The following is a 25926-nucleotide window of genomic DNA, read 5'->3' as shown; positions in this document are numbered from 1 at the left end:
TAATATAATTATATCTACATAATATGTATTACACCACACCAAAATTCTTAGTCTTCTTACTATATTCTTACTATTAATCACATTTGCAGAAGGGACTCTAAAATTTTCATTTTTCCTTAGATTTATGGTTTGATATGTTCAAAGCTAATAATAGGCTAACTTTCTTAATAGGCCATTCTAAGCCCAGCCAATTTCCTTCCCAAAGGTGAGAATCAAACACTGTACCTCATGTCTGAGTCAAACACCTTAACCATTATAACAATCCCTAATCTGGGTTCAGGCACCTAGCCAGTGAGACATTTCCATGTGGTACATTTGACTGGGGACACATGGCTGAAGTGACATTCAGCAGCAGAGAAATATGGCTGTTTGCAAATTCTCTGTAGGCAAAGGAAAGCACACACTGCTATGCTCACAGCTTTAATAGCCAAATGCATGGCGGTAGAATAAGTAATGAGTGCTGTGCTCAGTGTACAGTACATACTTATATAACTACAAGATGTAGAAGTGTGCTACAGAATGGAGGAAATCCTGCAGGCTACTGTAGTCACATTTATGCTCCAGTATACGTTTTAGGTAATGTTCCCTAGATACTGTGAAGGGGTAGTGGTCCATACACTCCAATTATAAAAGCACTGCCCATTGTCCCATTGTGCACTGCATTTTTACTGACACTGATATGCCCTCTGGCCAGCCTGCTGCTGATGCCTGCCATATTGCCTGTTGTCTCATGTTCCCTTGGGGACCATGGACATTGTTTTCCCCCTGTGCATTTGGTTATTAAAGCTGTGGGCATGGCAGTGATGCTTCTCTTTGCCCACAGGGAATTTGCAAACAGCCATATTTATCTGCAGCTGAATGTCACTTCAGCCATGTGTCCCCAGGCGAATGAACCACAGCTGTCTCGCTGCCTAGGCACCTGAACCCCCTAATCTTTAGCTGTATATATTCCTTTTCAGCCATTTCCTTTCCTTTTTATTTTATACTTAGTGATTTAAATTTTATTTTTCTGTCTTTTACCCTTTTACCAAATTAACTTTTTTTTTTATTTTACTACCTCCCTATTTATGTCTTCATCACTTATTTCAGAACCTTTTTTCTATGCTCTCTGTATTATTTTTTCTCATCTATTTTTTTATATTTCTTCTATTTCCAAATATTCTTCTCTTTGTTCATTTTCTTATTTTCCTTTTCCTTAATCTTATTTTCATTTAACAATCCATCCATAAATGTCCAATTTTATTACATTTATAACATTTCAATTTACATTTTTTTTGCATCATGTCCCATTTCCCTACAAATATAACATTTTCTTTTGTCACAGTTACTTATCATATGTCCTTCTTTTCCACAAAGAAAAAAACATGTTTTGGCTTGTGTGTAGTATTTTCACCCACACACCTATTCTCTTCCACATTTATCATGCTTTGTATATGTATAATTTTCTCTTTCTATTTTTAATACTATATTACAATCCCAGCCACCAGTACATAAACTCTTTTTGTCATAAACTTTTGCAATGTCCAGTATGTCTTTATATAACACTTTCAAATATATTTTCAAATTGTCTGTTCCTACATCCATTCAGAACTGTAGACAAGTCTTCTTTTTTTGTTTCCCTGTTAAATGCTTCATCACATAAAGGTTCCTGGGGCACAGTCTTTCTTTCTTTTCATATTCTCCAAGAAAATTTTCCATTGAAAAAATAGTCTCAGATATAATGTCACCATATGTTTCTTTGTTAATAAGAATGCATGTTCTTACCTCATGTGCAAGGGCGCCCGCAGGCAGGTGCAAGGGGGTGCACTTGCACCCCCCTGGAATCGGCTAGATAATTTCAAAGAAAGTTTTTTTTTTTTTTTTTTTTTTTTTTTTACGTGCGTTCTTCTTTAAGAAGAAAGAAGTCCTAACAGGACAGTCACGGGTGTGCTGACATCATCGTCGCTAAGTTTGTGAGCGGGAACAGACGGGTTTACAAGCAGGACCTGATAGCAGTTTGTGAGCGGGAACTCATGCAGACGGGTTTACAAGCAGCCAGGAGCGAAACGGAATAGCACGCAGGAGTAAACGAACGGAAGATGTGGGACACTTTCAGGTAGAGGTGTGTGTGTGTGTGTGTGTGTGTGTGTGTGTGTGTGTGTGTGTGTGTGTGTGTGTGTGTGTGTGCATTGTTATGCATGTGTGTTTGTGTTTGCGCATGTGTGTAAAATACATATGTAACATTCACACATACAAATACCCATGCAGATGTATGTACATTTATAATGCATATTTATTGTATGCGTTTATGTGTAAGTACTTAAATACTTATCTCCATTCAACTGCAACGTTAATAGGACTTTGCAACCTTTATCGCTCAGGTTTGTGAATTCTAGCCTCCTCTGTTTAAAGGTGTAAAATTCCACTATTTGCCTACAAAGCTCCTTACCAATCCAGCTTTATAATATAAACCATAATTTATTAGCTTTATCATTCCACTATAATGTCACCATTAGGTCTGAGACTGTCTCCAAAGACAGGGACTGCAGTTGTAGCATGTCTGCTGTTCTGCAAGCCCTGTGTTAGTACTGTCTCATCACAGAAGGGATACATTCAAACTGTGCATAACAAAATGCAATCTTATCTTGCTCTCCAGAACTAATTAGTGCTCTTTGATATGTCTGTTCACTAACTGCTGCGTAACAGGAGTCAAAGGACTTTCCTGTCTGAGGTCAACATGTCTTTGGCTTTAGAACCATGGTATTGTAAAAGGCTTTGCCTCCTCTTGTCCATGGTATCAAATGACCATTAAGAAATACTTTACTGTCATCACCCTCCCTGAAGCTGTAACTGCCCCTTTTTGTCCTCTACAGTGGACATGCCAAGACATTAGTGTTCCTTTACTCAGTCTGTTGGTCCTAAGGTAGGAGATCTGTTACTCTAGGTTGACCAGTTATCAAAATACTTGCCTGTAGTCTATGCAAATATTATTATAACTTTTCAAGTAGTGTAGCCTGAGCAGGAGAGGGAATAGTAATGTGTCCCTCTTCTTTAAAATTCAAACTTGGCTGTGAGACCTTCTAAATGAGTGTTCTTCTTTAAGAAGAAAGAAGTCCTAACAGGACAGTTGCGAGTGTGCTGACATCATCGTCACTAAGTTTGTGAGCGGGAACTCACACAGACGGGTTTACAAGCAGCCAGGAGCAAAACGGAATAGCACGCAGGAGTAAACAAACAGAAGATGTGGGACACTTTCAGGTAGAGGTGTGTGTGTGTGTGTGTGTGTGTGTGTGTGAAATGCCCCAGGTGTACATGGTGGTGGGTAGAGAATAAGGCTTGAACCCTGTACCTTGGGCCCAACTGGCAAGAGCCTGAATTCCCTACCCACCACCATTTGTAAAAATGTTGCAGGATTTTCCTTCATACTTTTTCTGTTCCTCATAAAATCTGTGGTTTCTGCATTTGTGTCCTTGTTGCCTGACAGCTACATGTTCTCTGGTTTTATTCTTGGCTGTCTGGAGTGTTTCTCCTTGGGCCTCTGCTAAAAATTAACTTTTTTTTTTCAAAGTCAGACTTTCCTGGTTAACAAAAGTTAAAAAAAATAGACACACTTCAATATCAGACTTCATATTCTTCAGAAAGTGTATGGTAACAAAAGCTTTTATTCTAGCAATTTTCTAAGTGTACAAGATGGATATTTGAAATGTATCCCTGTGTTTGGGACTGTTTTCCCCCATTATTGGCTTCATCCAGGTTTTGTGCTAGGGTTGAGAGTTATGGTAAGAACTGAATTCACTGAATATGTTTGGGGCTGTATTCACCCAGTATTGGCTTTTTCAGGTATTTATTGGCTTCATCCAGGTTTTTGCTAATGTTGAGAGCTATGGTAAGAACTGATTTCACTGAATATGTTTGGGGCTATATTCTCCCATTACTGGCTTTGTCCGGGTGTTATTTGCTAAGTGGTTGAGAGCTATGGTGAGAACTGAATTCACTGAATGTTTGGTGGTTGTAGTCACCCATTATTGGCTTTGTTCAGGTATTTTGTGCTAAGAGGTTGACAGCTGTGCTATGGTGAGAACTGAATTCACTAAATGGTAGCTATTTAAGTTTCAGTCTTCCTCTTTCGCAAAACAGTTGATTTGGCGTAGTGGTATGTTGCTCTGACTGTTTTGCACGGGGTCCCCTGGGTTCAAGACGTGGCAGTGAAATGTATGGTGGTAACGCAGCATTTTATTCTAGCAACTTTCAAACATTATACAAGCAATGTTTAAAATGTGTCCCTGGTTTTTGGCCTTTTGCCCCCCCCCCCCAATAAATTTTGGCTCTTTCCAGATTTCTTGTGCTGAAAAGTTCAGAGATACAGCTGAGTGTCGAGTAGATTTTACAAGGAGCTGAGAGCTGCAGGGGAGCAAAAGTTTAGTGCTGCTTATGTTTAGTCTGCTTGCATTGTTAATAGCATAACAGATAGTGTAATTGCTTTAGATGCTGAAGGCTGTGGGTTCTACTCCCACAGTAGGTAAATGTATTGTGTTGTAAAGGGGGTGGATGCTGCAGTCTTTTTGGCAAAGATACCTAGTAACTATGAACTTGTTAACAGTTTGCTATCCATTCCCTATTGCGGTATTACTAGCTTTTCATTTTTTTATTGCATGCAACAAAAGCAATTTATTCTTCAAGGGTAACAGGCACTTTATTTGTAGATTAAGCAATGACATATAAAGTGTTTGCTAGCAGCAACCTCTTTATTAGTTACAAATTTTTTCAATGTGGAGTTTACTTCTTCAGAGATTGTGTATTTTTTACTGATACTGGTGGACTTGAGTAGACTTTTTATGATGGAAATGTTCTGAATTGGGCAGTTTTGTCATTGGAGGATGCTTTTTGTTTCATTGTTTACTGGAAAAATGTTCAAAACAATAAATTTAAAATGCCCTCTAACAACTGTACTGTATTGTACAAGGAATATAATGTAATACGGTCAGGAAGGTGTATCAAAGAGCACGTTATGTTCGAGGGGCCTATGATTTTGAAGACAGCCCAGAGTTAATATTTGCCATTGGCAAAATATATTTTCTCTGAAAGTGGGTTTCAGTGCTGTTTCAATGCATGCGAGTTTCAAGAGCAGAGAAGTTTTAATGTTAGTCTATTTTCATTGTGAGACTGCATTGCTTTAACAGATATGTATCAGGGTTTGTGCTGTAAAATGCAAAATAAAACTTTCAAATGAAATCCTAAATCATCGCACAAGTAAAGCAGTATGCACATTAGTGTTTATGATAAATGGGGCAAAATAACCAAGGAATGGGACATTGGAATGGCTGCAGGGGGGAGGCTCCGTTTGACCATGATTTTGTGAGGGGGGTAGCAAGCTCAGACAGCCCCGGTTGAACTATACCTCTCAGTTGTCCATATCTTTGCAGAATGAATAGATATTTGCTGCTTATTTTGGTTTGTTCCTCAAATTTGTGGTTTTCTAGCAAATCATTTAGGAATGAAGCCATTAAATGACAGACATTGAGTTTCAGATGTCATAACCTTCAGAAAAATGCATGCTAATGCAAGACTGTCTTTAAGTTTATACAAGAGCAATTTTTCGTAGTGTTTGTATGTTCCCCAATATATTTGGCCTTGTTCAGATTTCCTGCATTAAGAGGTTGAGAGGTACGTGCAAATCACTTTGTAGATTAGGAATATCCAAACATCTCAATTGTCCCCAATTCTGGCTCAAAATGTTGCTCTCCCCTAATAATCCCTCCTCCAAAATGGCAATTTTGGAAGAAAATGTGGAGGGTTTACAATTATATATAATTGTAATGATCACTTATAGATTACCTTTATTTCAGAAATGCATGTGGATGCTCTTATTTTGTTAGCTGCTTCAAGTTAACTGTTAATATTAAAAAGGTGTCCCTTTTTTGACAGGTATTTTTGCATCACATTTTGGTCTGTTTTTCATAAAATTGTGGTTTTCTGGCAAATTAGTGGCAAGTCATTAAAGATTGAAGTTAGAAAATAATGGCAGACATTTGAGTTTCAGATTTCATACCCTTCAGAAAATTTGTACTAATGCAAGATCTACCTGTTCTATTTAAGTTATAAGAGCAATATTTAAAATTGGCCTTATTTTTGGGCTTGTGTCCCACTTCTAGTTCTATGTATGGCTTTGTCCAGATTTCTTGCTCTGAAGTTGAGAGGTATGAGTGTCAGATCCATCACTGTCAGCCAGAGACATTTCAAATTGTGACATACTTATTGCACCCCACTCCCCATTGTAGTGGCTCTGGATGTGTCCATGGAAGGCAAGGAGCAGTTATGCAGTGTAAGTGTGCAGAGTATTCCCCCATCCAAAGTAGATCACAAATACGACCGTGGCTTTTCATCTGTCCTTGATTTTGCAAAATGTTCTGGTTTTCTATCAGATTTTTGTACTGTTGATTTATGCTTCTTATTCAGGAACTGTATGCTGTCACAGTGCCCTGTTGCTCTGTTTAAGTAGCCATGGTTTAATGAACATCAGGTAAGCTTGTCGGAGATTGTAAGAGGCAAGTAAGCTTTAGTAAGCTTGTCGGACATTGTAAGATGCAAGTAAGCTTTAATAAGTATATTGTTAAAGAATTACCAGCATTGAAAGCCTTTTCGTTGTTGCCATGCAGAGAATATTTACATGACTAGATAATGTATAAGCCTTGAGTATTGAAATGCATATGACAGTATTTTATTTATTTATTTTATTTGCAGTTGGTTTGCCAGGATAGTCCATTGGGCCAAATGAACCCGTTTTCAATGGATTCCTGGGGAGAAAAGCTCCAAAACTAAGTAGGTTATTAATAGATATACAAATTATACAATTACACAGAAGTTAATCATACAAGAAATAACAATTTGCAAATAATACAACAAAAATTAGAGCGAGTACAATCTAGTGATGAAATTAATAGGTAATACAGACTAAAGGGAAATTTAGCACAAAAGCACTGAGAAATAACAACATATTTGGAAGCATTTCATGACAGTATTGAGGAATAATAACATATTAGGAAGCAATGCACAAAAGTACTGAGAAGCAATAACGTATTAGGGAAGCAATACTTAGGAAGTGTGGCCTAGTATATTCTTTCAGATTTATTGTAGGAATAATAATATGTATGAGTTAGGGTGGGTAATTAGGAAAGTTGCAGGAGGAAACAGAGGAAGAAAAAAGATGGAGTTTGCAAGTTAGTTATGTGGGGTGGGAGCAAGAGCATTCCCACTGGGATACTAGATATGAGTGAAGAGATCTTTTAAATATAAAATGGTTGGGGGTGGTGCGAATGGAAGGTGGTAGGGAGTTCCAAAGGCATGCAAGGCCATAAGACAGAAGATTTTTGCCTGGGGGACGAGTTGGTTTATATACTTCTAATAGATTTTGATTGTTGGACCTTAATACTCTAGCAGGAAGGTGCATTTTAAAGGCTGATGAAAGGGAGGGACAAAGGGAGGGGTTGAAAATGAGCTTATGTGCAAGATTTAGTTGAGTATATGTGAGATAACTGGGTAGCTCTAGCCATTTTAGTTTTTGGAGAGAGGAACAGTGGTGGGTGGAGGACTTGTGGTTGGTAGCGAACATGGCAATTTTGTTGTAGCAAGAGGAAAGTTGTGTTTTTAGAGAGGTCTGTAGATTAGTTAGGAGTGGAGCTCCATAAAGAAGGGAGGGGATAAGAAATGAGGTAGAGAGGGTGATTTTGGTAGCAGGTGTACGGTAATGATTTTGTCTGTAAAGCATACCTAGTTTTTGATGGGTTTTCTTGATATTTAACTGTAGGTGGGAGTTGAATTTGAGCTGGTTATCAATTTGGACCCCAAGTAACTTGGTCTCGGACGCCAGTTCCAGGGGTAGATTATTTTGTCTAGAGATGTGGAATGTGTTTATATTGAAAAAAGTTGCCCTAGACGGGGTGAATAACATTAATTTGGTTTTAGAGGCATTGAGTGCTAGGTGATTCCTTTTCATCCATTGCTCAGTTGTTGTAAAAGCATCTTGAGTCAGTTTTAGGAGTAAGGGGATAGAGGTGGCAGCGCAGATAATAGCAGAATCATCGGCATATTGGATGATGTCCGAGAATGGGATAGAGTTGCGGAAATCATTTATAAATATATTGAAGAGAAGGGGACTCAGTATAGAGCCCTGGGGTACCCCAGTAGGAGTATTTAGAAATGAGGAGGTGGCCTTTTTCCATTTGACTGCTTGAGATCTGTTAGATAAGTAGCTGGAGAACCAGTTCAAGGAGGAGGGAGATAGGTAAAGTTTAGTTAGTAGCAGGCTGTGAGACAGTGTCAAAGGCCTTAGAGAGGTCGAGTAGTAGGGTAGAAACAATTTGGCCAGAGTCGCGGGCTTTATTTACAGTTTCAAGGAAGGAGAGGAGGGCGGTCATAGTGCTATGATGTGGTCTGAATCCATGTGTGGGAGTTAGTAGGTGATTATCTAAAAGATGTGGAAGGAGTTGTAGTTGGATACGCTTTTCTAGGAGTTTAGAGATGGGGGACAGAATAGCGATGGGGCGGAAATTAGTAACATTGTTGTTGTTGCCACCTTTATGTAGAGGTATGATAAAGGCCCTTTTCCAGTCTTGGGGTACTATACATTCTTGGATAGAGCGGTTGATTAAAATGCTAATAGGGTAAGCGATTGCTTCAGCAGCTTTGCTAAGAAAGTAGGAAGGGATGTTATCAGGAGCATTGGTGCATGGCTTCAGTTTCATAAGGAGTTTCTTTATAGTAGAAGTGGGTATAGGTTTAAATGAGAAAAAAGGAGTGTGAAGAGAGAGAATTAGGGGCAGATGAAGCTGATGAAGTAGTAGGAGTAGGAGGAGTGGAGGGATGGGAGTTAGTAGATGGGAATGAGGAAGTAGTAGCAGAGTAGGGTAGAGAGCTGGTGGGGGATGGTGAGGGAGTTTTGGAGAATGTCGTGGTGTTAGAGAAAGATGACGTTAATTTGGAAATGGATTCAATGAAAAGAGTTAAATTGGGTAGCCAAGTCTTGGTCAGGAGCGTTTGGGTCTGGGGTAGGGGTATCTGGTTTGCTGGGGTTAAGTAGAGTAGAGATACCTTTCCAAAATTTCTGAGAGTTTGATTTTATTATTGTTTTGAAGTGTGGAAAAGTAGTTTTGTCAGTCGAAGATTATGAGCTTTTTTACCTTATTTCGAAGTATTTTATATTCATTGTAATAAAAGGACAGGATTACAGTATTTTCAGAAGCTCATTACATTTTATTGCAGACCAGTGTCTTATAGCAGTGTCTGTGTGTTAGTACACTTGTAGTTGGGTGGCTTTAATGGTATATGGTAAATAAGCATTGCTACCTTACTTAAAAGCCAAGCCCTGCAACAACTAGCTCCCCACTGAAGTCAAAACACAATAGCTCTGGTGGGTAAATGTACTCTGTAGTAATCAAAAAAGGCAAATGTTTAAAATAACTACAGCTTATGTGCAAACACAATAGGTAGTGATGAAACAATGCTCTGCTAAAAATGCTTTAATGCTTCACATTGCTGAGCTGCAGATCAGTTATCACTGGCTACCAGGATTTCACCCACTTCAGCTCAAGCACTGTGCCGTTCAGTGCAACCTTCCCAGAACTAATTCAAGTCTGACCAGAATTATTTGGTGTGTATATAAGAGGGAGGTAGCACACCCCTCAGCTGCCCAGATTTTTGCCCCATATTCCTCCTAAAAAGGATTGAAGTTGCTAAATGAGACATTTCAGTTTTAGATGTCATGTCATTTAGAAAAATGCATACTAACACAAATCCTGTTACTCTTGCAATTTTCTAAGTTTCTGAGAGCCATATTTATAATCTATCCCTATTTATTTTAGGCTTTGTCCAGATTTCTTGCACTAAGGTTGAGGCCTTGAGGGGTGTGGTATGTTTGTGAGAGAGAAAGTGAAATGCCCAAGTTAGAGTTAACAGGTGGAATTTTCAAGTGCATTTTCAAGGAACTGTGAGTTTTAAGGAAGCTAAGTTCACTGCTGCTCATGCCAAGTCTATTTACAATGTGCAACTGTTTTGTTTAGCAAATGGTATCTCTGTTGTGGTATAAAGTTTTAAAGCTATGTTAGTAGCACCACAAGTAGAATACTTGCATCTTAATGTAAAGGCTTGAGGTTCTATTCCTACAGCATATACATTTGTATGCTGCAGTCCTCAGGATGTCCTCCTTTGGATGAGATGCCTAATAACTATGAACCTGTTTTTCAGCTTGTCATCCATTTTCTATTGCAATATACCAGCTTACCATTTTTTTAATTTAACATAGGCAATTTATTCTTTGACGGCAGCAGGCACTGAATTTGTAGCTGAAACACTGAAATATACAGTTGTTTTCTAGCAACAACATCTTCATTAGCTTCGGATATCTTTAATGTGGAATTATTCAGATTACTTTTACTTCAGCAGAGACACTCAAACAAGTGCTGCTGTATAATACAAGGGATATAATTCAATTATATATTATAATTAATACAATCAGGTTAAGCAAATAACTTTTGCATGGCCCTAACGGTGTGCAAGGAGCCTATTGCTTGAAAACAGTTCAAAGGTAAATAACCTGCCACTGGCCAGATGCATTTTCTTTGAATGTGGGTTTCAATGCTGTTTCATTGAATGTGAGTTTCAAAAGTAGAAGCTTTAATGCCAAGTCTGTTTTCATTGTAAGACTATTGCTTTGTTTAGGTTTAGTAAATGTCTCAGTGTTTGGGCTATAATGTTTGAAATAAAAGTTGTAAATTAAATCCAACTGCCTGTAATCATTGTAGAACTAAAGCATAAAACAGTATGCACACAGATTTGAACAGTGTCTACAGTAAATGGGGAGAAATAGCCAAGTAATGGGACACTGGAATGGATGTGTGGGCGGGGCTTGGGTGGGTGGACTTGGGCGGGGCTGTGTTGGCAGGGGGCGGTGTGAGCTATGTGGGTGGGGCTCTGGGTTTGCACCCCCCTGCAAAAAATCCTGCGGGCTCCCTTGCTCATGTGCTTTTAAACCCAAGGGAGCGATTAAATTGTCCACACTTGATATCTGTCCATTTCTTTGTCTTCTTTACTTTGAATCCTTACCATGTATTTCTATTTTCATTTTCTTTTGTCTTCTTTGCTGCTACTCCACTTTTGCCTTATTTTACTTTATCTACATATGTTTTCTTTTCCATCTAATGATTGTTCTTCAGGATTGTCTCTGCATCCTCCTTTAGTATTTTCTCCATAATGTCCACCCAGGAAACATCTTCTTCATCTTCTGGCTCTCTCTGTGCCACCATTTCTTTAAGTAAATCATCCCACAACCCTCCTGACTGGAGGGTGTAATTATACAGGCATCATTTTCTGACTCATCAACATCAAACAGGTTTCTTTGAAATATTTCATCACAATCTTGCACACATTCTTTGATCTCAATATTTGCTTTCTCAATCATTTCTTTCACCCCTCCAAGATCCCCTTCTCTCTCCATCTGCCTGTTTCTCCAGGCCACCTCTGCACCTTGATTGGAAACTGGAATTGTTTCTCCAAACTGGGTCTCACTCACAGCAATGATGAGAAGGGGAACTTCCTTGATGCCCTGGCCAAATTTCCCTAGTAGTATAAATACCTCATCAGCTCTCCCTGAAAAGATGCTGCTAGACTATTGTGACTAAGCTGTTCAACACAAGCTAACTAACTAAATAAATAAAGGCATAAATAAATAAATTCAATGACAGCAGAACAAGTTTGCCTACATGCTGAAGCACTTTCATATATACCCTACATAGCTTATCCTACATCACCACTGTCCCAATACCGATGTCAGATTCAGCTTAGGGAAGTGTAAGGTAGGTCTAGTAGAGCTAGAGAATCAGGATGGGAGCTGGTTGCAGCTAAAACACAAGTCAAAATTGACATCAGAGTATTTTCTAAATCACAAAAAATGAGGACAGTGACTAAATTGGTTAAACATCCTCCAGAATTGTGCTAAAGTACTTTTTTACTGAGATTTGTTCATAGGGGAATAATGTTTACTGGAATGATTTCCACATTATGCTTGTGAAGAACCAGTATGTTTAACTGCAGCTCTTACGAGCTCATCAGCATAATATGTGCTACATGTATGATTTGGGAAAGTTCCTTTTTCCATTTTAAGAAAGAGACATGCTCTTTTTTCCATCACCACCATGTTTTGCTATGTTTTTAATTAGTCCATCTCAAGAGAGACAGATATAACCTTAATAGAACATCTGCAGGTTAGTGCAATAACTATATATGAAAAAACCCAAAGGGGCAGTCTGGTATATCAAAACTGATTTCTTTAAGTAGGACAAGCCTTCAAAATTGGTCTTCTTTGTCCAAAGTAATGGTATCCTGAAGTTAGTACATTTTAGGGACCGGGATCAGGAGTTAGTATATCCCATATTGGGAAGGTAGGCTGATCAACTTCCCCTTCCTACAAACCTTGGCCTGTACTAATTTGAAGGGAACAATTTCAATTATATTGCCTTCCTCAGAGAAATTTCTCTCAACAAAATAAACCTAATCTGAATGAAGAACATAACATAAGAACCTCATTCAACAAACCTGTTTTTTTTTCATGTTATAGCACTTAAATTATCAGAAAAATCCACAATATTTTTCATTGTGCAAGTCCCATTATAACATTTATACCATATAGTTTTGTGTGTATATTTTATATGTAAGTGTATATATATATATATATATATATATATATATATATATATATATATATATATATATATATATATATATAGACCGAACAGGACCACTTTTCTCCACTGATTGCTTTGATGTACACAGGCTATATTTTTGCATACTTCCTGCCTTTCTTGAATAACAGGGCATTGGGAAGAATGTTAAAGCTTTCATTCTATGTCTAGGAGATGCTGCAACCATGCTATGCTGCATGTCCTGTTTCTGCATAGGTTCATAGGTTCATACTAGGCTATCTGCCCAAGGGCATTTATAAGCCTAGCCCATAGTTATTTGGCTTTCGCCACCCCTTTAGTTTGAATAAAACTATGCCTATTATTTTGCTGTGCCTCTGTCAAGCAGTGACACTGAAGTAATCCCTGGGGTATATCTGCGATCCCCCATCCATTGGTCAAGATTCCTCTTGAACAAGGCCAGCGAGGTGCTCTGCCTCACATGTACTCGGATTTTGTTCCACAGCATAGGAGTCTCTGGGTGATGAATCTGTCCCTCCAGCACGTTCTATTAATAACCGTGTCAAGGTTTAAGTCTCCCGCCCTTGTGGTTCTGAGGGATCTAGATTTTTTGAGGTGAAGCATATTCATCAAATCAGGGTTTGACATGGACTTATATGTCAGGCACAGGTCACCTCTGAGCAAGCGGTATGAGACTGAATAGAGCTGGAGTTCTTTCAGTCGGGCAGCATAAGACATATTTTTGAGACCCTTTATCCTTTTGGTGAGGAACTTTTGGGGCCTTTCCAGCTGCTGCAGGTGTCGGGTCAGATACATTCCGAATGGGGCATTGTACTCAATCATAGGTCTAATGAGTGATGAGTACAGGGGACGATGACCTCCCTTGATCTAGATGTGAATCCCTTCATGATCAGGTGGGCAATGTAGAAGGTTTTCCTAACCACTTTAGCAACATGAGTGTCAAACGAAAGGCTACTGTCAACCTGGGTCCCCAGATCCCTGATGACTTCTTCTGTGCTCAGTGGATTGCAACCTATATGGTAGCTAGAGGTAACCTTGTTTTTCCCGAAGGGTATGACTATGCATTTCTTGGCATTTAGCTTTAGGCCATGGCTCTGGCACCAGTTATCCGTTTCTGTGAGGCCCTTCTGAAGGATATCTGTGTCAGATGTGTTTTCGACTATGGCGCCCAGTTTGCAGTCATCTGCAAACTTTGTCAGCCATAACCCTCCTGTGTTTGCTTGCACTTCAGCAAAGTAGATGCCGAACAAGAGTGGACCCAGGACTGAGCCCTGTGGGACACCACTTGTGACAGGCTTTGAGTCTGACATGGCTCCAGCAACTCTGACCCTGTGGGTTCTGTCACTAAGCCTGTTTGCAACCCATCTTGTGATGTATGGGTTTACATTCAAGCTGATGAGTTTTTCGATGATACCTGAGTGGGGTATTGTGTCGAAGGCCTTTGCCAGGTCAAGGTAGGCTGTATGGACTGCCTTTCCCTCATCAATGGCCTTGGTGACTGTCTCGAAAAAGTCAACCAAGTTTAAAAGGCATGATCTGCCTTTGACAAAGCCAAACTGGGTTGGATCCAAAGTCTCCAAGTTCCCTATGTCTTTATTTATGAGTTCCATTATGATCCTCTCCATGGCTTTGCAGATAAGGCTTGTCAAGCTAATGGGACGGTAATTTCCAGGGTCGGTGGAGGCACCGCCCTTGTGAAGTGGGACCACAGTCGCCGTGCGCCACTCCTTGGGTACGTATCCTGAGGTGAGGCTAAGATTAAACAGCTGTCCTAACTGCGGGTTTAATTCCTCATTGAGTTTGTGGAGCACACAGCCGGGGACACCATCCGGTCCCATGGATGCTGTGTTTTTGCTTTGGAGAGAGCAGTTCTCACCTGGGCGTTGGAGATGTTTGGGGGCTACAATCCTCTGGTATAGATATCTCTCCTTGTGGGGGGGAGGGGAGAAGTTTGCACTGAACCTGTCAGCCAGTATGTTGGCAATGTGTGTAGGTTCAGTAATCTTCACATCATTTTGAACTAATTCTGAGTATATCTGGGAGTTTCCTCCTAGGTTTCTAACATAGCTAAAGAAGGCCTTATGATTGTCTTTTGAGTCCTTGGCGATTTTTCTCTCAAAATTTGCCTTGGATGATTTTATGAGAGCTCTTAGTTTTTACTTATAATGATCAAAGGTGTCTTACCTTTCAAGGATTTTGCTCTATCTTGTAGTAGCTTCCTCCTTTTGTTGTAGAGCTTGTTTATGGCTGGGGTCCACCAGACTGGACGCTTGCCTTTGGTACAAAGAGTCTTAGTTTTGTTTGGGATTGCCTGATCCATGCAGTCCTGTAGGTGCTGGTAGAAGGCATTTGTAAGTGATTCAGCGGTTTGAGTAATGTTTACCACTGGCTCAGGGGCCTTAAAGGAGACCACACTAGTTTCTAGAAGTGTGAAGTCGGCTTTTGAGAAGTTTTTCACTGTGGTCTTTTATTTCAGGTGGGGGCGGGATGAGGACCTCCAGCGAGATTAGTTTATGATCTGATCTCACCAGTGAGGGTATACTTCGGTGTTGAACATTGTGATCCCATGTTCATGATGATGAGATCAAGTATGTTTTCTCCTCTTGTGGGGATGGTGACTTGTTGTTCCATGGCATTTGAGTTTATGAACTCCAGGAACCTTTGGGCTAGAGTGTTTGGGCTTGAGTAGTGTTCCCAGTCTATATTAGGGTAGTTGAAGTCACCTAGTATGATGGTGTTTGGAGATACATTTATCCCCTCCATTGTTTTCAGGAAGGCCATGTGAGGTTCCTGAGTTTGAGAGGGTGGCCTGTAACATGCTACAAATTGCAGAGCAGTCTTGCCTATGGTTAATTGCACCTGGATGGTCTCCGATGCATCGTGCGTTGCCACCAACCTTGAGGTGTGGGTGTCCTTTATGAATATGGACACCCCCCCCCTCCTTTCTTGGTGTTGTCCGGATTTTGGGGGCGGAATGCATGATATGAGGTGAAACCTGCTAGTGCTGGGGTGCTCTCAGGAGCCTTGAACCAGGTTTCTGTCACAGCACAGACATCGATGTTCTCCATACTGAGAAGGGCCTCGAGTGCGTGCATCTTGAGATTGAGACTTCTGGCATTGAGCAGCATTACCTTTAGTTTTTACTTTTTGTGTTCTAGGGTGGTAGGTTTAGAATTTGAGCCTTGCCTAAAAAGGCACTATGGGGTGGCAAGAGCCTTTGCCAATATCCGGAAGCCTAGGGTGACAGGTGCAAGCCGTCCCTTGTGAAGCAGCGTGGCTTGTCCAGCATGTCATCCCAGGCAGACAGACATTGATCCCCTTTGAATGACACCAGAATTTAAGCCAATTATTAAAGCTGATCATCTTATCACTGTATTGTGGCATCATTCTAGGTGAAGGTAGGATACTGCTCAAGGTCAGGGTCATACCTGCCTGGGCTACATAATCAGAGAGCTCCTCAATGTCTCTTTTCATGTAGTCCAAGGAGGTACATCTCAGGTCGTTGACACCAGCGCGGACAATGACTGAGTCGTACTTGTACCTGCTGTTGAGAGACCTGAGTGCTTGTGTTATGTGGCGGATTCTAGCGCCCGACAGGCAGCTTACTGTGACCTTCTCCTTACTCAGTCTGGTGAGCGGGACGTCAGTGTGTCTGACTATGGAGTCACCTATGACAAGTATGTTTGGTGTTGTATTTGGCCTTAAGGGCAGTGACTACTTTGCACACTGATTTTGTTGTTTATGTGTTGTTTGTGTGGTGTATTGAGTTTGCAGTTGCTTGGGTGTCTGCTTTGGAGGCCTCTGCTGTTTAGGTAAATTTTTACTCAGAGCCTCCGAGTATGTCTTAGTGTGTTTATGTGTTTGATTCAGTGGTGTGGTTGAGTTATGTGAGACTGGTATTGTGGTGTGTGTAGTTGCCTTCACCTCTTGCCTGGTCTTGCCAGTCCTGAGTTGAGAGAGCTCAACCTCCAGTCTGGCTAAATAGCTGCATCTCTCACAAGTGTTAGTGTTACGTGGGAGGAGGAGAGGGTTGTCCGTGTACATGAGGCAATTGTAACATTGCATGGTATATCCTCTTTTCTTAAAAGGAAGGAATACATGCCTATTAAAAAGTTAGCTTCCCTATTATTGCATCTGGTTGTTACAACTGACATGCAATATAATGCTATGGGTCTATTTATTGTTTGTAATATGTAACATCTTTTATTCTTCAAAAACTGAGCTTATTCTTAGAAAAACTTTATAATCATACACAACTTCATATATCTGTAAGAATCTGAAAGGTGTTAGGATCAGCTCAGTCACCCAGGTATCATATAAATAAAATAAGTAAAAAAAATCATAACTCTAACAGCATGAACAATTTTCTGGTAATAAACCACATTATGCATTCAACACAATCTTTTCTTTTTCTTATACAGCATGTCAGGATGTGTTGTCAAGTTGCCGTGCTTCGTGAAGTATTTAGGAGTATGGATTAAAGATGATTCTGCCGTGAATGTTAATTTAAATTAAGAAAACCATTTTACTGACATGGTACAAGTGACACAGTAAGGGTTCAAACAGACTTAGATATGATGATGTCACTGGGAAAAGTGTAAGATATACTTAAATTATAAAAACAGCCTGGATGATTAAGTGGGTCGTCACAAATTTTCACCTGGGATATGAGGGCACATTTTTAATTTCCCACAACTTCCGGTTGACATGGTTAACCTTCTCAACTGAGTATCTAGCTGTAACGCTATTCTGACTGAATATGTATGATTCTTTCTTCATGAGTTTCAGAAGTTCTGCAGAATTGGTGTAGCTTTCTGGATTCCATCTCATTCCATATATTTGTATACATTGCTTGTTTTCTAAAATTTTGAAAAATATTGACATATATTGTCATCCTTAACATTTAAAAGGTGCCACACCAATTCATATAACCAAAACAAATGACAGCAAAGGGAAATAATGCTGCCTGCCCTTTTTCATGAGATCTGGTAAAAGACTGACTAATTAGTTCAGTCTTTAAAATGCTGAAGCTTTACAGATCTATTTATATGACATCTTCAATGAATGCTTTCTCTGTGTATTTTGCATACCCATTATGTACCTACACATATAATCTTCCCAACACATACAGATAAAAGCGTGACCTGACCACATTTTGGGCAGGATAGATATACAAAGCAAGGGAGTGTAACTGATTTAATGCAATAATAATACGTCCAAGCTGCCAGACTGTGCTGGAACAGGAATGTTGTTAAATTGCTAGGCATGCTCATTACGGGTGAAAGTGACGGCTGTTTCACAGCTATCCCACTAAGCCTTGTTGTGTTTTCATGTTGTTAATGACTTCCTTGGTCTGTAGATATCTGTAACCTTCATATAGTCATGCATCCTTATATAGTTCCCACCTACTGTGAAAGGAACACTGAAACTCACTCTAACAGCTCATTAGCAACACTGACCCAATTATATGTTGTGAAACTCAGAAACAAATAACTGTAATTATAATTTCTAACTGATTTAATAAACAACAGTGTCCCTTTGAAATGAAAAACAAGATAAATTCCTTAAATTTTCCACTTAAGTATAGCCTTTTTAAATGAAGCTATTTGAACAATCAAATTACTTTTTTTCTGTATAATTGCCATTTGGGTCCTTTTATGATCCAGGATCATTAGCATTATTAGATGACATACTCCTGTACATAACAGTCTTAAAGGAAGACTAAAATACCAAGCACCTAAAATGTAATAGACAGAGGGCAGCAATTAATGGCTCATTATCAACATTTACAAAACAGTTGTGGTATGTTAACATTTGATTAGTTTGTGCCTGTAAGAACAAGAATAAAGAGAATGCATCATTAAACTACTATGATGCCACCAGCATTTATCTATCCCTTTTTTTCATTGTTATAGCATTATCAGGGCAATAAAGTAAAGCTTCTCTAGGATTATAAAGAGGAAGTGCTATAAATCAAACATATCATTTAATGGCATGATGATTTACGACCTGATATGCTGGGTAGCTGTAGCTACCATATCAAACCATTTTTTTATTGTGATTAATATGTAATTTTTTAAAGAATGCTGTCCAGATATTATATAACCAAGGTATACTCAGAATTCCTATATATCATTGCCTTTGTGGTCATGACATAGGAATAACAAAACATATGTTCAGTTTTGTATTGTAACATTAAAATTATTAAAGAGGCAGCAGTCTTATAAATATAAGCAAGCAGCCCCCTGAAGTCAAGAGGTAATAAATCCAGGCTGAGAATATATCCAAAGATATAAATAAAGTCCACAGAAGATAAATCAGGTACCAGTTTAATAGAAGACACAAGCGCTTTCACATAGCTTCATCAGGTGTAACCATTTCATCTAAAAACACATCTTTATACATGCATTAATTGATCACATGACTGAAACTTTTAAAGAGACAAAACTCATTTTATACTAATATAATATAAACAAATAACTAAATACAAATAACAAATACAAATACAAATAAAAAATGCATAAACAGATGAATTATATATATATATATATATATATATATATATATATATATATGAGTACAACTATTAAAACTTAGCTTAAATAAAACTCAAGTGCCTAAAAAGTACATCTCCTATTTAGTGGTCTGTTACGTAATATGGGCTTGATAGGAACACATTCATTGAGACCATGTCCTATATGGGATCTCAGTCTAACTATCCATTTTGCTTCTGTCTCTTCATTTTTAACTCTCACATCACCCCCTCTATTATTCTCATAGATAACAGATAGAACTCTGAAAGTAAATTTATGATGTTCACCCATGGTGCTAATATATTTTGCCAAAGACTTGATTCTAGACTTCTTTCTAATGTGATAAAGGTGCTCTCTCATTCTCTCTCTAAGAGTTCTGTCTGTCTTGCCTATATAGAAGCAATGACATTGTTGGCACTCAGCCAGGTAAACAACATGTATGGTCTCACAAGTGGCACTTACCCTGATATCAAATGTTCTTGTTGTGTCAGGGTGATGAAATATTATAGAAGTATCTATGTGTGGGCACTGTGGACAGTGACCACAAGGTTGTGTGCCTTTAAACTCCATGGTAGGTTTCTCTGTTCTTACCCCACATAATCTCCTATACAAGTTATTTTTGTTCTTGAATGTATACTGGGGTCTAGCACCAATTAAAGAGGAAATTGTGGGTTCAGTAACCAATACCTGCCAGTTTCTATTAATAATGTCTGTATAGTGCTTGATATCTCTAGCATAGGTAAGGCAGAGACTGAGCTTGGGTTCCTTGCTTTTATTATATCTGGGAGCAGCATTGGAAAAATACAGTTTGGCTTCATTAAATCTCATATGTCTCACCATCGTCTCATTCTTGTTGATACTATAGGTATGATACCCCCGATCCTTTAACTCCAAGTTGGTAGTATGCATCATTTGTTCGTACTCAACCGGGTCTACAGTGAGTCTTGATGCTCTAAAAAATTGGTTACGTGCAACATTGTCAAAAACAAATTCTGGGTGCATACTTTGTCTAGAAAGAAGGTTGTTAACCCTGCATTCCTTCCTATACATTCTGGTACTAAGGTTACCTAATATGTCCTTATAGATATAGACATCCAGGAAATTAATTCCTGTATAAGAATAATTAAAAGTAAATTTTAAAAAGTCAGTGGTTTGGTTCAGGTATTCAATAAAGAGCTTCATTCCATCTAAGGTGCCTTTCCATAGAAAGAAACAATTGTCTACAAATCTTCTATAGAAATGGATGTACGATGCATATATACTATTAAAAATGTAATCTGTCTCCCATGTGACCATAACTATATTGGCGTAGCTGTTTGAACAGGAGCTACCCATTGCTACTCCATTTTTCTGCCAGTAGATGTTATCATTAAACATGAAAATGTTGTTATAGAGTACCAGGGCTATCAATTTTTGTATAACTATAATCTCTGTGGCATTATATGTGCCAACTTTTGTCAATAATTTTCTCATAAAATCTATACCCAATCTGTTGGGTATAACTGTAAAGAGGGAGACAACATCTAACATAATCAAAATATATTCACCATCAGCAGTTCCTTGATTAGTAAATGCATATAAATCTCTTAAAAAATGTTCAGTGTCTTTCAAGACATGGTGCATAGTATCTAGGACAGGTCTCAGTTTTTTCTCCACATAGATTGAGATAGCCTCTGTTGACCATCCCCTTACATAAACTATGGGCCTCATAGGTGGTCTAGTACTATTCTTGTGCTTTTATAACAATTGTTCTTTTGGCTCTGTTTTTATCAATTGCTTCTGTTTTTTGTGAGCCTGTCTACGAAGTTACCATGGCTGAGGATGCTATACAAGTTGAGCTGGATTATACTCCTGAATGTCGAGCCTCGACAGCTTTGATAGAAGGTAGTTTTGACACATTTATTTCTAAGATTAGAGATGTGAACAACCCACTTCTGAATGTTAATTTGGAGCCCGAAGAAGAAGTGGATGTTACTACTGATTTTCTATCACTGAGAACTGATATGCTTGACCTAGAGAGATTGCTCTCTAAGTTAGCCAGAACACAATATGAGAAATTTCATCTTGGGGCATGCATTGAACAGAAATTGGTGCCTCGTGGACTCAGAATATTAAAGATGCCAGCTGAAGTTGATTGTGATAGCCTTCTTTTAACAGAGTGGCAAAAGTTGAATATCGCTACCAGTTTTAGTTATATCAAGCTCCTAATAGCAGCTGCTGAGAGACGTGAGTTTAAACTCCTTGATGACATTAAGAATAAGTACGCATACTTGAATAACAACTACAATGGTGATTCTCTCACTAGACTGATGATAGATACTATAAGCAATGTAGACACCTACAAGCGCAAACTGCTACAAATCAAATTGAAAAAACTACAGAGAGATCGTTCTGATTTCTCATCAGGCCACATCTTCATGTGGCCATGTGAACCAATGAAATCAGAGCAAACGGCAGCTCCAGCTCAGCGAGCACAAACGGAAGGGAGCACACGTTTACAAGAACTTGATAATGTCTTGATTCAAGACAATAGTGTGTTCAACGAAGATATTACCTCCAATAAGCCTGAGTCCACAGGCATATCATCTGAACAGAGCGTTAATAAGCTTCCAATTCCTCCTAGCTCACATGCATGTCCACAGGGCTCTAGGAGGAAGGTCGTGACAGTAGCGCAGGTTCACAGAAGTGATGGCAGCATTTCTACTGTTCTACCAACAGCTTCCAATACTGTTTGCTCACAATCCAACGAATGCCATCTAAATTTTCCCCTGCCAGTGAGAGACAACTCACTGGTGAGAACGGATGGACAGAGGAAGCAGAACCAAACACGGGGGAGAAGCAGTACAAGAAACAAGAGAAAATACGAGGAGGAAACGAACAATGTTTACACTATCAAGAAAGCCTTTCAAAAAGTAAGACTCTAGTAGTTAATCTTTCTAAATGTCTGCTTTCTGACAATGAATTAAGTGTTTTAACCAGAGGTTTATCATTTATACCTGCCTCTGATATGTCTATCACTGATGCTATATTTGATTTAAAGATTTTTACTAGGAATCTAAGTTTGAAATTAATGTTTTTAAACACTAATAATAAACAAGAACAAGTTGTTTTTAGGAGACCTAGCACTTTTATACCGAAAATGAATTCTGTTGTAAATGCATTTGAACAGTTATGTATTACTGACTTTTACAAAGTTATAGATAATAACATTAATTTTTACAAGAAGCATAACCTTAGCAAAGATGAACTAGATACATTGAATAAACTTGAGAATGATTTCAGCTTGGTAACTAGACCAGCTGACAAAGGGGGACATATAGTTGTCTTAGATAAAATAGACTATGATTCATTAATGTATGAAATGCTCAGTGATAATAATTTTTATCAACCTATAAATAGAGCACATGTAGATAAAATGATTTTAGAGATTATTAACGCAATTAAGAGCATGCAATTTGAATGCCTCATTACTGATGAAATGGTACACTATTTTTTGGTTTCTAAACCAGTGGTGCCTGTTATACAAGGGCTTCCGAAACTGCACAAGAATAGTACTAGACCACCTATGAGGCCCATAGTTTCTGTAAGGGGATGGTCAACAGAGGCTATCTCAATCTATGTGGAGAAAAAACTGAGACCTGTCCTAGATACTATGCACCATGTCTTGAAAGACACTGAACATTTTTTAAGAGATTTATATGCATTTACTAATCAAGGAACTGCTGATGGTGAATATATTTTGGTTACGTTAGATGTTGTCTCCCTCTTTACAGTTATACCCAACAGATTGGGTATTGACTTTATGAGAAAATTATTGACAAAAGTTGGCACATATAATGCCACAGAGATTATAGTTATACAAAAACTGATAGCCCTGGTACTCTATAACAACATTTTCATGTTTAATGATAACATCTACTGGCAGAAAAATGGAGTAGCAATGTGCAGCTCCTGTTCAAACAGCTATGCCAATATAGTTATGGTCACATGGGAAACAGATTACATTTTTAATAGTATATATGCATCGTACATCCATTTCTATAGAATATTTGTAGACGATTGTTTCTTTCTATGGAAAGGCACCTTAGATGGACTGAAGCTCTTTATTGAATACCTGAACCAAACCACTGACTTTTTAAAATTTACTTTTAATTATTCTTATACAGGAATTAATTTCCTGGATGTCTATATCTATAAGGACATATTAGGTAACCTTAGTACCAGAATGTATAGGAAGGAATGCAGGGTTAACAACCTTCTTTCTAGACAAAGTATGCACCCAGAATTTGTTTTTGACAATGTTGCACGTAACCAATTTTTTAGAGCATTAAGACTCACTGTAGACCCGGTTGAGTATGAACAAATGATGCATACTACCAACTTGGAGTTAAAGGACTGGGGGTATCATACCTATAGTATCAACAAGAATGAGACGATGGTGAGACATATGAGATTTAATGAAGCCAAACCGTATTTTTCCAATGCTGCTCCCAGATATAATAAAAGCAAGGAACCCAAGCTCAGTCTCTGCCTTACCTATGCTAGAGATATCAAGCACTATACAGACATTATTAATAGAAACTGGCAGGTATTGGTTACTGAACCCACAATTTCCTCTTTAATTGGTGCTAGACCCCAGTATACATTCAAGAACAAAAATAACTTGTATAGGAGATTATGTGGGGTAAGAACAGAGAAACCTACCATGGAGTTTAAAGGCACATTACCTTGTGGTCACTGTCCATAGTGTCCACACATAGATACTTCTATAATATTTCATCACCCTGACACAACAAGAACATTTGATATCAGGGTAAGTGCCACTTGTGAGACCATACATGTTGTTTACCTGGCTGAGTGCCAACAATGTCATTGCTTCTATACAGGCAAGACAGACAGAACTCTTAGAGAAAGAATGAGAGAGCACCTATATCACATTAGAAAGAAGTCTAGAATCAATGCTTTGGAAAAACATATTAGCACCATGGGTGAACATCATAAATTTACTTTCAGAGTTCTATCTGTTATCTATGAGAATAACAGAGGGGGTGATGTGAGAGTTAAAACTGAAGAGACAGAAGCAAAATGGATAGTTAGACTGAGATCCCATATAGGACATGGTCTCAGTGAATGTGTTCCTATCAAGCCCATATTACGTAACAGACCACTAAATAGGAGATGTACATTTTAGGCACTTGAGTTTTATTTAAGCTAAGTTTTAATAGTAGTACTCATATTTATATATATATATATATATATAATTCATCTGTTTATACATTTTTATTTGTATTTGTTATTTGTATTTAGTTATTTGTTTATATTATATTAGTATAAAATGAGTTTTGTCTCTAAAAGTTTCAGTCATGTGATCAATTAATGCATGTATAAAGGTGTGTTTTTAGATGAAATGGTTACACCTGATGAAGCTATGTGAAAGCGCTTGTGTCTTCTATTAAACTGGTACCTGATTTATCTTCTGTGGACTTTATTTATATCTTTGGATATATTCTCAGCCTGGATTTATTGCCTCTTGACTTCAGGGGGCTGCTTGCTTATGCTTTTATAACAATTGTTCTTTTGGCTCTGTTTTTATCAATCTTATAAATATGTTTGGTAAAGAATAAAGCATATTCTGTCTCTAAATTCCTTTCAGATATGTACCCTGATTTTCACATGGTAAATGTTAACAGAGAACTGTGTATACAAGCTATGTATTACACGGCAACTGAAGATGTTTATCTAAAATGCATTTATTTAACATTTGTGTACTGGGAAAGTCTAACTTGGAATGAAGCCAATTTTCAGTGAAGGCCCAGGGAGAAATGCTCCAGTCGTAAGTCTTTGTAACATAGGAGGAAATCAGGGCACCCAGAGGAAACCCACACGAATGCAGGGAGGACATGCAGACTCCGCAGAGAAGGCACCCCAGCCGAGAATTGAATTGGAAAACCTCTTGCTGTGAAGTGACAATACTACCACTGCACCACTGCACCACTGCACTACTGCACCACTGCACCACCCACATAATACATTTTGATTACATTTTGATGGATATCTATCCCTAAGCACAACATTTCCCCTGTCCAAGAGTGTAGTTTTACCCATTATGCTATGATTCATACTATGTGATATACTAAGTGTGACTTAAATGTTTTGCACTTTCTGTAGCATTTTGGTGATATTCAGTATCCTTATTGCTGGGTTTGCAGGACATTGTATGAAACTTTCAAGAGGAATTTGACTATTCCAAGCTTGTTTATAATGACTATTGCTTTAGGACTTTAGCCCATGTATACTTCTTCCCTCTTTCTTTAAACTTATTGATTGCCTTGGGATTCACAAGGCTTTTACTGAACATAGTGGTGCAGCGGTTAGCATTGTCACCTCACAGCAAGAGGTTCCCTGGTTCGATCCTTGGCTGGGGTGCCTTCTGTGCAGAGTCTGTATGTCCTCCCTGTGGTTGTGTGGGTTTCCTCCGGGTGCTCCGGTTTCTTCCCACATCCCAAACACACTGTAGGTGGATTGGACACTCTAAATTGGCCCTAGGTGTGAGTGCATGTGTGTGGATGCCTTCTGTGGAAGGTTGGGCACTGGGCTGGCAACTTGACAATGTAAAACTCCACTGCCAATCATGAGCGGACAGGTGATCTGGTGTGGCGACCCCTAACCTGGAAAAGCTGGAAGAAGAAGTGTCATACAAAGCT

This window comes from Protopterus annectens, chromosome 1.part1 (assembly GCF_019279795.1).
Source record: "Protopterus annectens isolate FY-2018-M chromosome 1.part1, PAN1.0, whole genome shotgun sequence".
NCBI classification, from domain to species: domain Eukaryota; kingdom Metazoa; phylum Chordata; order Ceratodontiformes; family Protopteridae; genus Protopterus; species Protopterus annectens.
This window is presented reverse-complemented; position numbering follows the sequence as displayed.